The 16150-nt window shown below is 42.5% G+C and overlaps 1 protein-coding gene across 5 annotated transcripts in view; it reads right to left on the reverse strand.

The window, feature by feature from the left end:
• The window catches only part of setbp1 (SET binding protein 1), a 356587-nt gene that overhangs the window by 223854 nt on the left and 116583 nt on the right, over positions 1-16150 (reverse strand). The gene's annotated exons all lie outside the window — the stretch shown is intronic.

Consider the following 16150-nt stretch of genomic DNA (forward strand, 5'->3'; position numbering starts at 1 on the left):
ACAGCATGCGGCCTTCGCTGGGTGGGGCAGCAGATATTGCCCATGGCTAGGTCACCCTGAGGGGGCAGTGAAGAGATGGGTCCCACCCCTGCAGCATGTGGTACACTGAGATCCACATTACCGCTTTGGGAGCAACTTGGAGATACATGAGGCTGTGCTTGCCTTGGTCTCCATGGTGGAGGAGTCTACGCGGACTATCGCCGAAGCAATGAGCCACATGTCCGAGCGCCATGCCTCCTCCATGGAGAGAGTGGCGACTCTCGTGGAGAGACTCCTCCAGGAGACCCATCAGGGCTTCCTGGGGATGCGCTCAGACCAGCAAGCCCTCACATCGGCATTGACCTCAGCTGGTCAGTGCCAGTGTGGGAGATGGTCTGGGCACCATGTTTCCCAGCTCGGTGCCCATCCATCCACTGAGGGCAGGGAGGTCCGAAGCAACCTCATGTTAGCACAGCAGCTCCCTGTCATCTCTGGGGCTCCTCTCGGGGAGCTCCGGATGAGGGCAGCAGCTCCTCTGCCCCTCTGCCAGTGACCGCTGTATCCGGTGAGGCTGCGACAACTGGGGAGATGCCAGCTGTGGAACTGGCAGCTCCCTCCCAGGCAGGGCCAGCACAGGCTCCACGGGCCAGTGGACGACCGCCAAGGTCAATGAGGCCAACAGGACAGCAGAGTCAGCAGGCTGTCTCAGATGCCACTCCCAGCGAGGGATCAGCAAAACATAAACATGAGGCACGTTAGGTACACCACGGGTTTATCACTGGTGCTTTTGTGTTGGCCCACAATGAGGTCTTTGAGTTGGTGTGATGTTGAACACCTTTGTCATTTTGTTTCATTAAGTTTCTTTGGTTGCAGTATTAAATTCAGACATGTCACCATGACTGAGGTTGCCTCTTTTGTTCTGCAGGTGGATGGTTCCAATAATGTAATGAGTGCTTTGTGGGACATTCAGCGTTATTAACAAGGACCTTAGTTAATGTTCCTAACCAGGCAGATTTTGCACTTAGGCCTCGAATATGGAACATACGGCCCAGGCTTGTCCTGGAGGTCCATATGTGGTGTGCTAGCTGAAGGTTCATTCGATTAAAGCCTCCCTGGTGTCCCTCCCTTCCTGGAGTATGCCCGGGTCAGCGTCTACCCTCTCAGTATTTCCCTGTGCGTGCTCATCTTCGGACTCACTGCTGGACTCATCTTGTGCATCCGCAGCCAATGTGTCTATGTCCTCATCGTCCACTGTGTTCCCCCTTTCCAGCGCAAGACTGTGGAGAGCGCAGCATGCAACCACCATCACCGAGACACAATCTGGGGGTACTGGAGTGCGCTCCCTGAACGGTCCAGGCATCGGAAGCACATCTTGAGGAGACCAATGGCTCTCTCCACCACAGCCCTTGTGGAGGCGTGGCTCCTATTGTACCGCTGCTCAGCCTCTATTCTTGGATGGCGGAGAGACGTCATGAGCCACCTTCTGAGAGGATAGCCCTTGTCACCCAGCAGCCATCCATCCAGCCGGGCTGGAGCACTGAAGAGCCCAGGCACCTGGGAGTGTCTAAGGATATAGGCATCGTGGGAGCTGCCTGGGTACCTTGCACAGACTTGTAGAATCTGCATCCTGTGGTCACACACTATCTGCACATTCATGGAGTGGAAGCCCTTCCTGTTGATGAAGGCACCGGGCTCACTCGCTGGTGCCTTGATGGCCACATGTGTGCAGGCTATAGCACCCTGGACGCGGGGGAGGCCAACAATGGCCGCAAAGCCTCTGGTTCGCTGTATCTGGCTTGCCTGGTCCCAATGGAAGTGGATGAAGGCCAATGCACGCTTGAACAGAGCATCTGTAACCTGCTTGACACTAGTGTTGACAGCTGATTGGGAAACACTGCAAAGATCACCCACCGAGACCTGGAAGGAGCCAAAGGCATAGAGGTTGAGGGCAGCTGTGACCTTTACAGCCACTGGCATGGGGTGTCCACCCACACAGTTCACGGAGATCTCAGGCCCAATCATCTGATAGGTACTGTCTTGAGAGACGGAGCCTCCTTTGGCACTGCACCTCAGACATATTGAGGTAGCTGCTTCTCCACCTATAAACCTTGGCAGCAGGATAGTGGCGTCTTCTGCGGCCCCTTCTGCCTTGGACTTCCTGCTGGCCCTGCACCCCTTGTGCCTGAGCCTAACCTCTCAAAGGTGGCTTCCCTGGAGGCTGAATGTGCACTCCTGGCCTACTCCCCCTTCTAGCCTCCCTTCATCCTCAGAGGAGGTGTCTCCAGTGGACAGTTCAGCTCCCATTCCCAGGCTAGGGAAGGCTTCCCGAAACATGCAGGCCCAAAAAAGATTCCTCACTGCAGAGTGCTGACCTGAAGGGTGTGAGTCCAGACCAAGCAGCTGGAATGCGTTTTGAAGTATTTCAGATCACACAGGCAAGTATCAGTAACTTTGAAACATTGATATTTGACAGAGCACACTCGTGACCCCACTGAGCCCTTTTATCCCGCCTATGGATGAGGTTTATACGAACATGTCCTATCCACCTGCCCATTGCGCCCGTGCACCGACCTGAAGATTGCACGGGCGCTGAAAAATCGCGGTTGATTGGCACCTCAAGGGCCTTAAGCGGCCTGTTAATTAATGGCGGGTGCACATCGGAGAGCATTGCACGTCCGCCCAAAGAAATATCACGATGGTGCGCAGTTACGTCAGGACGCTCGCCCAGCATCACCGCACGTCATTTTATGCGCGTGCATGCAGGGCCCATCCCCGCACGCCAACAGGAAACATCTGCCCATAGGTTTAGGACAGACAGCAGAGGAAACTTTTCTTTTACACAGAGGTTTGAAACTGTGGAATGCACTACTTGAGCTAGTGATTACAACAAAGACCATATCAATATTTAAGAATGAGTTAAATAGTTGGTTAAGGTAAGAGGGAATAAAGGAATATCAAAACAGTGCAGGGATATGGGATGTGGACTGTTGCTCATGTGGAGGTTAAACACCAACTTGGGCTATTTGGGCTGAACAGCCTGCTGTTCCTCTGTGGAAATTTCAATGAATGTTTTGAGGATCTGATATCTGTCCTAAATCTGTTTTTTCACTAATTTACACTTATGATTTACATTCTAGATTCCTGGTTTAATTCAAAGCAATACTTAGGTTTACCTTATCTGTACCACTTGACATTTTATATATTAGTCTGATTCTTATGTTCTCATTTTATTTATTACTTTTTGTGATATATCTAATATTGTCCACCAGTCCATTTATTCATATAATGTGCATGTAAAAAGTGGGTCGAAGTAGGGGAAAAAAAAACATGCTGTCAATAGCCAAAACAGGCAGCAAGCATTTAAACTTTTTTTCCCCTCTGCTTTAATCTACTGTTGCTGTGGTCCTCTGAATGAGTGGATGCACTACAGACCTGCATCCGGCCCTCTGCCATTCTCGAGAGTGCCCAAGGTAATCACTCCACTGATTCCACTTGCCATCCTGCAGTCGAGTGTCTGGCTTTCATTCAGTGCTGCAACATGCTTTGGGAAATCAGCAGTCAAATCCAAAAAGCTGGCATCTATAGTATCTTCATAACAGATATAAACTTTCCCCCAAAACATAAGAAAAAGTAAAAAATAACATATGACAACTCATATATTAATGTAAGTCTACATACTAAAGGAAAAGGGTTTTGCATCAGGTATGCAGAATACTTGGTTTGAAGTTTTTTAATCTAATTGCCCAATGATGCCGGTGCTGCAAAAATACAGTAGCACTAAACAGTAGTGGTTTACAACTTATTTCAGTGTTAAGCAAGGTTTCATTAACTACATTATAAGGTATTTAATTACATAGAATATACAGCACCATTCCCCTTTGTTAGTTATTACAAACAACTAACTCCATTAACTTGAGACTACATTTACCTCATGAATTGCTGCATCTTGTGAACCACTTCTGATAAACATAGGCCATATCAAATTGTTCCAAATTAACCATCTCTGGCCACATTTTTTTATCAGTCCAACAACTCATTTTTATCAACTACTTTTTAGTGTTCTGACTCACTTCTAGTTTCCCCTCTCAAATGTTAAAAAAAAGCAATTTTCTAGAAATGCTCTTAGAAATGATTAGAAAAACAACTGGACATACAGAAAAGATAATGGACAGAATTTTACGACAGTGGAATTTTACATTCCCGCTGTCATCAATGGGGTTTATAACGGCTCGCCCCATTTAATGGCCCCATCCCCGCCGAAACGGGACTGTAAAATTCTGCCCAATGGCTGGGAAACATGAAGGACCATTATTCTTAGAACGAGGAGTCTAAAGTAAACCCTGTGCATTTCTTGCAGGATGTGACAAAAATTCTATGGAAATTATATTATCACGTTAAATATTTAAAAATGGATCACTTGACCTCACTGAACCATGCCCTCAGTCAACTATTATATGGAATAACACATACAGTGAGTATGTTTACATATGAGCAGCTGGTTGGCTGACTTCGTTTTAAATGCTTTGCTCCCATGACAGAGATTTTCCAGTTGAGTTCTGTTCTTGTCTATCCAGGAACTTTATCGCTTACTCATTCTCGCCATTACCTTTTGCCATTTGTTTTTTTTTTGTTCTGATTTAGGAGAGTTGGGTCTGGATTTTCATCCTCGAGGCGGGTAGCAGGAGTCAGGAAAATTCCCAGCTCGGCTCACCTGCCTCGGGAGAAAGTACCCGCAAAGGAGGAATCTTCAATGCCAGGAGTTGGGTGCAGGCTGGTGTTGGGCCAGCCGACCCAGGAAAATGCTGGAGGTATCAGCAGGAGCATGCGCATGAAAGAGCGCACATTTCCCTGAGGCTAAGTGCAGCCTCAGGGAGATCGCTTCCACTTTGAAATTACAAAATTAAAAACAGAAGAAAAAAAATTCCCTGACATGTCTCCCTCATGTGACAATGTCACATGAGCTGGGACATGTTCATAATTTACACTATAACTTTATTAAACTTTTAAAAACCTTGCATGAAACCTCATCCCGCCAGTGGATGAGGTTTCATGTTTTTTCTATTTGCCGCCGGGGCTCCTGGCCTGCCCGCAGGTCCTTTAATTGTTTAAATGACTCTGTCAGTGGCCTCAATTGGCCATTGACAGGTCGGCGGACCCGCAGCTGATATTGCTGCGCCCCCGCCTTCCTGAAAATTTAAATGGGGCGGGATGACGTCGGGGGTTCCGCCCGATGTCGTCCCATGTCATTTTACACGTCGGCGAGCAGGCCCCGCTCCCTGCTCGCCGACGGCAAAATTCTGCCCTGTAAGTTCTCTAAGTTTCATAAGTTCTAGAAGATGTTTATTTTTTTTAAAAATCACTAACTACAACAACAACTTTTATTTATACCACACCTTTAATCCAGTTAAAGATCCCAAAGCACTACAAAGGAGCACTGTCAAATAAAACCTGACACTGAGCCTCATAAGGGGATGTTAAGACAGATGACTGTTAAGGCAGATGACCAAAAGCTTGGTCAAAAGGACAGGTTTTACAGAGCATCTTAAAGGAGGAAAGAGAGGTAGACAGGCAGAGAGGTTTATGGAGGGAGTTCCAGAGCTTAAGGCCTCGATAGACTCAACTACCAATAGTGGAGTGATTAAAATCAGAGATGCTCAAGAAGCCAGCAATGAAGGAGCACAGACATCTGAGGTTTATAGCGCTAGAGGAAGTTACGGAGACAGGGAGGAGTGAGGCTATGGAGGGATTTGAAAACATGGATAAGAATTTTGAAATAGAGGTATTACTCAACTGGGAGGTCAGCAAGCACAGGAGTGATGGGTGAAAGGGACTTCGTGCGCGTTAGGATACTTGCAACAGAGTTTTAGATAACCTTAAGTTTATGCAACGTAACGAAAATGATCATACAGTGAGAACTTTTGATTTATTTATATATGCATTGTGTGGTAACCCAGGAAACTACTTATCCTTCTTGTATTACAAACACAAAGCTTCTGTGTTCAGGGACGGTATGGTAGCAGTGACACACCATGCTCAGTGTCAGAATATTACACAAGATGTAATCGATGATCTGTTGGAGGTTTCCAGTATGGCTTCAAGAAACTTAGATCCTGCCTCACTAGCCTGATAATCTTTGTTGAGGATGTAACCAGTATAATGGATAATGGCAGTCCTGCTGATTTTATGTACCTTGATATATTTTGAATCTTTGACAATTTTCATTAATATCTTTAGGCAGAGTCCTGTGCACGGTGGAGAGGCCTAAGGCTACAATTCAGGTTTCACACTGTAATAAAAGTGCTTTGTGATCCATTTTCCCTCCTTTGTTCGGTACTAATTTCATGATTCATGCATGCAAAACAGAGTGGATTTTTTTTGCCATTGTTTAAGTTTTGTTCTTGTTATTTTTTTCTCTCTCTGCCTCTTTGCTTCTTTTTTTCTCTGACTTTCTCTCCTCTAATGTTTCCTTCTCTCTGTCTGTTCCTTCTTTCCTTTTGAGTAGGAGATGTTGGCCGGCATGGCATGGCAAGTAAAGGAGCCATCAACCTCCGCTTGTGATAGGAAAGTGCGATTCTCAGCAACTCCCTTCCAATCGAGTTCAAAATCACACATAGCTCCACCATCCTCTTGTTCTAATCATATTTCTAATCCTTAACTTTCCCACTACTCCATGCCCTTTCTAGCACCCTCTCAGTCCTATCATAAGAATGTAAGAAACATGAGAAAATAGGTGCAGGACATCCCTTCAGGCGTTCCTCTTCAACTGCTCAATCATGACCTTCCCTCCATCATAAGGTCAGAAGTGGGCATGTTTGCTGATGATCGCACAATGTTTGCAAACCCTCAGATAGTGAAGTAATCGTGCCCACATGAAGCCAAATCTGGAAAACATTCAGGCTTGGGCTGCTGAGTGGCAAATAACATGCAAACCAGACATATGCAAGGCAATGACCATCTCCAACAAGAGAGAATCTAACCATATCCCTTGACATTCAATAGCATTACCATCGCTGAATCCTGCACCATCAACATCCTGGAGGTTATCAGTGACCTGAAACTGAACTCGACAAGCCAAAGAAATACTGTGGCTACAAGAGCAGGTCACTAGCCTGGATGAGTGCAGCTACAATAACACTCAAGGAGCCCAACACCATCCACAACAAAGCAGCCAGCTTGATCAGCTCCCCATCCACCACTTTAAACTTTCACTCCCTCCACCACCGACACACAGTGGCTATGTGTGTACCAAATGCAAGATGCACTGCAGCAACTTACCAAGGCTTCCAAACCCACGATCTCTACCACTGAAAAAGAAAAGGACAGCAGATGCATGGGAACACCCCCACTAGCAAATTCCCCTCCAAGTCATAAACCATCCTGACTTGGAACTATATTGCCATTCCTTCATTGTTGTCAGGTCAAAATTCTAGGTCTCTCTCCCTAACAGCCCCATGATAGGACCTACACCACACAGACTGCAACAGTTCAGGAAGGAGGATCACCATCACCTTCTCAAGGCCATTTAGGGCTAGGCAATAAATGCTGGCCTTGCTGGCGATCCTCACATCCTATGGATGAATGAAAAGTAGATATCCCATAAGGTCCCTCAAGCCTCCATCATCACTCAATAAGATCATGGTTGAACTTCTACATCAAATCCATTTTCCCATCCTATCCTCATATCCCTTGATTCCCTTAGTGCCCAAAGATCTATTAATGTTGTAAATACTCAACAACTGAGTATCCACAGCCTCTGGTAAAGAATTCTAAAGATTCACAGTGCTCAGTGAAGAAATTTTTCCTCATCTCAGTTCTAAACCCCTTGTCCTGAGACAATGATTCCTAGTTCTAGACTCTCTAGCCAGGGGCAACAGCCTCTCAGCATCTACTCTCTCAAGACATCTTGGAATTTCATATGTTTCAATGAGATCAGCTCTTAAATCCAGAGAGTATAGACGCAATTTACTCAATCTCTCCTTCCAGAACAGCTTTCTCATCCCAGGAATCAATATAGTGAACCTTTTTCACAGTCCCTAAGGCAACCAAAACTGTACCAAGTGTGGTCTCGCCAAAGCCCAATAAAATTGCATTAAGGCTTCCTTACTCTTATATTCCAACCATTCTTAATTGCTAAAGTTTCTTCTACAAGGACACTCAAATCCTTCTGAATACCAACATACCAACTAGTCTCTCACCTTTTAAAAATATTGCTTTTCCATTCTTCCTACGGAAGTGATCATTTCACACTTCTCCACATTATACACCTCAGCCATCTTCTTGCCCAATCACTTAATCGGTCAGTATTCCTTTGCAGCCTCTTTGCATCCTCCTCATAGCTTGCTTTCCCACAGCTTATATCATCAGCAAACTTGGATGTATTTCATTCAGTCCCCTAACTCATCACGTAGGGCAGAAGTTAATACCCTTCCCTGCGGCGTATTTGGCGGCAGGGGCATATTTAATCAGATCCAACCCCCACTCATGCCCCTGCCCAGGGATGCCCACCACGTGACCCTCCTCCCGCCATCACTCCTGCCTGGGTCCGTGGTGATCCTAGGCCTCGTACGGGTGTAGCACCAGCAGCCGCCACCGTCTCCCTGGTGGTGTTGCCATTCAATGAAGAGCTACTTGCCTGTAATTGCCTGCAACTTGGTGTGTGGTACTCCTGATTCCAGGGTCCTTGATCCCGGCAAAGGTCATTCATACCCTTGTATCTTCCTTTCCCTCTCATTTGTCTGTCACTTACCTTGTCCTTAACCTCCTACCCACTCCACCTGTCCCTCTTACACCCTTGAAGGGCAGATGATGAGAAGTCAGAAGCCCCATCAGCCTAGTTACCCTTATCTATTTTCCATCTTTCTTTTTCCTCAAACAAGTTGTCCTAGCTTTAGAAATTCAATGTAATAGTATTTAAAAAGGACTGAATTAGATTGAGCAAATATATTCCTGTCTCTTCCCCTTTCTCATAGGTATCAGAAATTAAGATCTGTTTCACAGGTAAAAGAAATTAGTTACCTTTTGAGTTGCCAGCCAAACACAAGTGGGTAGTTAATTGGATTCAAGATTCAACTGGTGTCCTTTTTTTGAAAATTTAACATTAGCATATTCGCACATAAACGTCACAACCTTACGCCTAACCATAGGCTTCTATGAGCAATATCACAGTAGAACATTAATAAATATTTCATTTTGCACCAATTATCTCCACACCTGGCAAACAGAATGAACAGCAGGATAAAACCTGATCCTCTTGTGAAGAAAACTGTCAGAACTCTAGATGATTCAGGAGGCATTTCTTACTCTCAGAATAATTTAGATATTCTATTGTTCCCATTGTACATCCTTTAATAGATTTTTAATGTATTGAAAGAGTTGATGTGCTTTTTTTCTCTAATGCGTTCTTTAACTGTCACTACAAATACGAAGAGGTATCCAAACACTTTTAATTTTTGACTACTTTGCCTCCAACTTCTCCAACCTAAGAAACACATTCCCTTACCTTCTGTGTACTATGGTAGCTTATAACACAGTTGCTACTAACTGATGCGTGTTACAAAGCTTGCTTGCTGGCATAACCAATTATACGTGATGCTTTGCATCTGCCACTGAAATTGAAACGGGGTTTGTGTAGATGCATTCCAATATTGATGCAAGGATGGGGATTTACAATGGAAAGAGTAGACTCTAAAGTATAATGAAAAGTACATCCAGTTCTAACATTTTTAATGCTATAGATGGTAGCTCAAATAGATGAATTTTCAACTACATCTGCAAGCCATTCTATGTAAAATTGGTGATGATCCTGTTGGTACCAGAGTACTCTTGTCCTGCTTTTCTGTGCTCTCAGCAAGCACAAGGGTAAATTCTGTCATGGCAGCTTTCTTTCTTGTAGCGCTCCGCACCCACCCCTTAAGACATAATAGGTATATAAAATCCTTGTGTTGCCATATAATGGAACCAAGCTTCAAAGCTAAAGTACAAACATTCTTGACACTACAAACCCAACAGATTTTACAATATCTATATATTAAGCAAATCTATGATTATATGTACCTGTCACAGTGTCAATAGGAAGTGAGTTGTGTAAAAAAAATCTCTAAACATTACTGAAATATTAAATGCCCTGAGATTTTTTTTCACAAAAAGTATTATGTAAATGTTATTGTACCTGAATTCATGAAGTTAAAGTACACCTGGCCAAAATAAACATAAATTTTAATTTGCCACCAAGTTAAAACAACCTACCTAGTGATAATCATGATTATTTTACTGCCAGAAACTATTGCAACCAACAATTTTACTTCTTGATTTATGAGCACAGGCTTCAGGCAAATGTAATAAATCTAATCTTAATTGCTAAAGCCTTGACTTTTTAAAAAGTCTGTTCTGTCTGGCAGTCTACCAGAACAATCCAGCAGTTACGGGGTTAAAACCTGCTTCATATCTATTCTTTCAGTCAATCCAATTTTTCTCCCCTCACTTTCTATTCTTTACGTTTTTGTTGTTCTTCTGAATTTAGGCTATCCCCTTACCTCAGTATGGGTCTGGGCAGATGTCCAAATCTTGCTCCCATAGACAAAACAATTCCTCCACATCAATGCTGCTCTTTTTTTACACCCTGAATGATTGATAATGTCCTCTCAGTCCCTTTGCTTAGAACCCCTCTATTGGGGATCTATCCTCTGTGGGAAACAAACACTGCAGACACAAGCCATAGGACCTCCTTGGCTCTTTTGAAACAGAACCTACTCTAGCTATTTAAAAACAGGCCTGACAGGTCCAAAGCAAACAAACAAATGCATACCAACAGATATTTCTGTTGGCCCTTCATAGGTTGCGGTTCGCTACAGGAAAAGACGGAATTTAGGCTCACACTGGACTGAGCTATCTCATCACCTCATATCCTACTTCCCCAAAAAATATAACAAGGTCTGATTATATCTGTCAGCTTGCTTACAATAATGCCACCTTGTATGCACTTCAACAATTTCCGAACAGCCAATTCAGACATACTTAAGAAGTCCCCCATCATACATGATTGAGTTCAAAACAGATCATGGAAGTAAAGAAAATGTGTACCAACACAAACACTTCAAAATAAAATGCTTTGTCTCAGAAAAATGGTTCAACAAGAACTAAACTCCTATACTAAACACACTGAGGAACATTATCATTCCACAGCAATGGAGAACGGAAGCAGGCCTTTAGAAAACAACTCTAATAATAATAATGCACTTGCTTTATGCCATTCTGTTGAATATAGTTGCATTTATATACAAATTCACATGTATGGAATTCTCAATGTTTAGATCCAGAAATTTCTTCCCTTAGTTCAGTTAGTTAACAATTAAATTAATTGGATTTCAATCCTTCAAATCAAGACAAAAACAAAATATTTGGAGTCTTAGAAGCTAAGATATCTACAAAGAAGAAGAAACTTACTTCTAAAAAGGTTAAATAATTCAATAAAATGGGAAACCTTGATTTGCTGAGAGAAGGAGGCTTCAGTCTTGCAATGATGTAATCAGACTAAGGTGTAGTATAGCAAAACCAGCCACAGACCAGTTTCATAGCCCATAAAAAGGAAGTAAGTGGCACTTCAATGGTACAATGAGAAAAGCTTTACAACCTCAGCCCCATCAACACAGGGTGTCTGTTTTCATTGTGAGCCAAATAACAGACCTCTGAAAGGCCATAAACCACATTCATTGTCTTAAGCAAAAGGCATTTACTCCCAACCTAACACGGTCTTCTCATAAGGACTCTTTTGTTCGAGTTGCTTTCAAAGAGAAAAATATATTCTTTACGTCTGCTCTTCATTGCATACATCTGTTGCTTTAAGAAATCCTTTGCTTACCACCAATTTAGAAACTAAATCTTCAGTTGGAGAACTCCAGAGGGCCTATATCAATTTCAAAACTCAAAGAATGTTTCTTCTGTGAAATTTCAGCGTAAGTATGCAGCGAATACTTAGATCAAATCTGCTACCTTTGTCTAGACCCTAAAACTATCCCAAAGTACCTTCAACAGGTCAAACATGTCCTCCACCTGAGGGTAGTGACTCTGCTGAGACTGAAAAGATAAATGGGCTAAAACTCCTCTAGCACAACAATGTTTTAGCAGTCTCTGTCTGCCACACACTGAGAGGCTGGTGCATCACTATACAGGCAAAGATTAGAAAAGCACTTTGAACTGTGAAAGAAAACCCCAGGGAGAGTATTCAGTGCAAAAACTGAAATCTAGGTTAAGATCGTCACATTAAATAACAATTACAACACAAATAAAAGAATCCTGGAAGTTATCACACAATTGCTTTCCAAAACCGCATAATGTAATCACATGCACTTCCTGTTGTGAACAACACCAGCAAAGGTGTTTCACTAATTATCTCCACTGTTAGATGCAACATTGTACTTACAATGTTTACAGTTCTCAGTCAATGTAAATTACTTCACAATAAGAAATATTCACACAGGCGAGGATGATCCCTGGTTCAATCCCCAGTCTGTCTCATGTTGGCCAGAGTGCCACAATAACTGATAAATGGCAAATTTTTAAATAGCAACAGGTTTAAGACCTCCTCCAGAAAATGATTTTGTACCATTTTGGATTTCACACCAGCTACAGCGTAAGTGTAGTCTTGTTTAACCTTTTAGACGTCGGTGGTAATTTTAACCAACATTAGAAATTGATGTGATAAGATCAGCTGTCAGTTTTTATACTATGCCCATTATTATTTAAACCAAAAGTGGGGGAAAACGAAAATAAAATACTGCAAATGCTGGAAATCTGAAATAAGAACAAAAAAATGCTGGAAAAACTCAGAGGTCAGGCAACATCTGTGGAGAGAAGTCAATGACCTTTCATCAGAACACAAATGGCCGATCTAATCCAGTCAGTTTCCTGTCAGTGGATTAGATTAAAATTACCCATAAATTTTATGAAGTCAAACAAGACTGGATCAATTTCCAGAGGTCACAGATTTAAGCTGACTGGTAAATGAACCAGAAGTGGCAGGAGGAAACATTTTATCACAAAGCAAGTTGTTGTGCTCTGGAATGCACTGCCTGAAAAGGTAAGAGAAGAAGATTCAATAGTAAACTTCAAAAGAGAATTGGATAAATACTTGGAGGGAAAAAAATTACAGAGCTTTAGGGAAAGCGCAGGGGAGTAAGATCAATTGGATAGTTCTACCAAAGAGCTGGCACAAGTACAATGGGCCAAATGGCCTCCTTCTGTGCTGCATCATTCTATCATTCCATAATTCTACTACAGTTACATCGTAGCTAACTTTAAATGGCACAAAGCCACCTTCTGCAGGCGGTCTTGATCCTGTCAATTTCCCACTTAATCTAGAATCATTTTAATGTTAATAGCTTAGGTTTCATTTGGCTCTTTCGCAACATTCAATTTAATTAACATTCAGATGTCAGTAAGTATATGCAGACTCCACTGTTGCTGGGCAAGAGCAACCACATAACATAACTCAGTTTTGAAAGCCTTTGGCTGCGCCTGTGTCTCAAATGTAACCAGCTCCAAACTGTACAATGATTTAAAAGTGGAGTAAAAACACAGGCACTGCTGATCCTACTGACATAAAAAAATGAAACAAAAATGGTCAAGCATTAGAACAGTTCAAAGAGCCATTCTACAATCTCCTTTTCTACCAAACATTTTAGCAAACGCATACACCAGCCAAGTAATTGGATATCATCTGCTCACAGTGGTTGAGGGCAGAGGTAAATCAGTGATAGGCAGATCAGATTTTCTATGGATCAACAGATCTGAAGTAAATCCCACCTCCCAGTGCAAACAGAGGATCAGAAAGCTGCTCAATGCACAGCCATGTGGTGAGTCTCCAGTTGGTAAATGAGCAGTTATGGCGGATTGGCCAAAAATGTAGCAGCAGGGAGGCTCAAGATTAAAAACAAACATTAAAAAAATCAAAAATAAAGACTTAGACCATGTTCCATTACACTAATGTAAGAAATGCTATTCAATGGGATCAAGATAATAATCCTCAGATCATCAATATGCATTTATGTTTCATGGTGTTCTCTTTGTTATATTATAGATCAGTTTAGACGTCCGAAGTGACTGTGCTTCTATCATGGTTAAAAAACAAATGAGCATAAAGCGCAGCAGAAGTTACAAAATACCATCAACGGTTCAAATAAATGTTACTCATATACTCAACAGTCAAGAAGTTCAACAAAAGGCAGAAATTTTTTGATATGCATGAAAATAAGCTTTCATTGTCATTCCACTTTCTAAGCTGAAGCGGCCACAAGTTTCTGCCTCTCAAACACCATTTTTAAATGACAAAGGGCAAACCTAATCTCATGATTAGACCTTCCCTGAAGAAAAATAATATGAAAAGAACACAAGGGGCAGGATCTTTAGGTCAGTGAGCGGGGGCGGGGCCCACTCGCCAATGCGTAAAATGATGCGGGATGATGTCAGGTGGAACTCCCGACGTCACCCCGCTTCATCTCAATTTTCAGGTCAGTGGGGGTGCAGCCAAATCAGCTGTGCGGCCGCCGACCTGTCAACAGCCTATTGAGGCCACTGACAAAGTCATTAACCTCATTAATGGACCTGCCCGTCCAACCTTAGGGTTGGACGGGCAGGCCGGGAGCCCTGGCAGGCTTCAGGAAAAGCATGAAACCTCATACACGGGTTTTTGTACTGAAAAAGTAATGATTAGTAGCAATACTTTGAGGCAAATACTTAGAGCCAAATGTTATAATTTCTGATGGTATAACATGCCAATTGTGCCATCACCTCATATTTGTCCCACGACCCTGTTGTACTTTTTCCCACATAGTCGGGAAGATCTTTTGGTACTTTTCACAATTTAAGTGAAAGTAGATTGACTTCATACTTGCAGTACGCTTTGCTAAAAGGCTAGTGTGAGAAAACATTCAAGACTGACTGCTCCATGAAAATTTTGTACTCACACCTTTATACTTCTTCCCATCTTCCATAAACATGTTCCCAAACATAACAAGTAAGGAAATTATCAGCAATGCTCACAGTTCTGATGGAAGGTCAATGTTAACTCTGTTTCTCACTGTACAGATGCTGCCTGACCTGCACAGCATTTCTAGCATTTTCTGCATTTTAGATGCCCCAATTAGTTTGTTGGCTTAGAATCGCCAAGAATAACTTTGAAGAATGAAAATATGGTTCCTGTTCATCGAAATTTCTGGGACTTGTTTTTTTTTTAAATCTTATTTTAATATCAGAAAGTTTGACCGGGACCTCAGCTTTTCACCAAATTAATTGATTAATTACGTGGATGAAGGTTTAAAAGTGAGGACTCAATTTTATAGAGCTTTGGTCAGACACCATCTCCAGTACAGAGTTCAATTTGGACAGCCAAATCTCAGGATTTATATGCTGTGCTCGGTGGAGGTACAGCACAGATTCACCAGAATGATGCCAGGGCTTGAGGAGTTAAATTATGAGTACAGGTTACATAAATGTAGTGCGTATCTCCTTGAATTTAGAAGGTTGTAGGGTGATCAAATTGAGATGTTTGGAAATGATAAAAGAATTTGATAGGATAGGAAGTACAGAGGAAATCTATAAAACAGAATAAAAGGGGCAAAGAGAGAATTGAATATAATAACAACTAACATAAACGAAAACCCAGGAGTCTTTTATAAACGTATCAGTGGTAACAAGGTAAACAACAGAAAGGCAAACCCGATTAGGGACCAAAATGGAGATCTTCTTGTGGAGGCAGAGAGCATGACTGAGGTACTATAGAGCACTTTGCAGCTGTCTTCACTAGAGAAGAAGATATTGCCAATGTAGCATTAAAGAGGGTGCCATTAGTGATACTGGATAGGATAAATTTAAATAAAACGGTGTATAAAAAGTTGGCAGTCTTCAAAGTGGAAAAGTCACATGGTCCAGATGGGGTGCATCCAACCTTATTGATGGAAATAAGGGTGGAAATTGTGGAGATCCTGACCACAATTTTCCAAATCCTCCTTAAGGACAGTCCCAAAGGATTGGAGAAGATCAAATGCCATGCCCCTATTTTAAAAAAGGGAGAGGGATAAACCCAGCAGCTACAGGACATTCTGCCTAATATCAGTGGTGGGGAAAGTTTAAGGGACAATAATCCTGACAAAATTAATTGACATTTAGAAAACTATGG

This window comes from Cetorhinus maximus, chromosome 1 (assembly GCF_964194155.1).
Source record: "Cetorhinus maximus chromosome 1, sCetMax3.hap1.1, whole genome shotgun sequence".
NCBI classification, from domain to species: domain Eukaryota; kingdom Metazoa; phylum Chordata; class Chondrichthyes; order Lamniformes; family Cetorhinidae; genus Cetorhinus; species Cetorhinus maximus.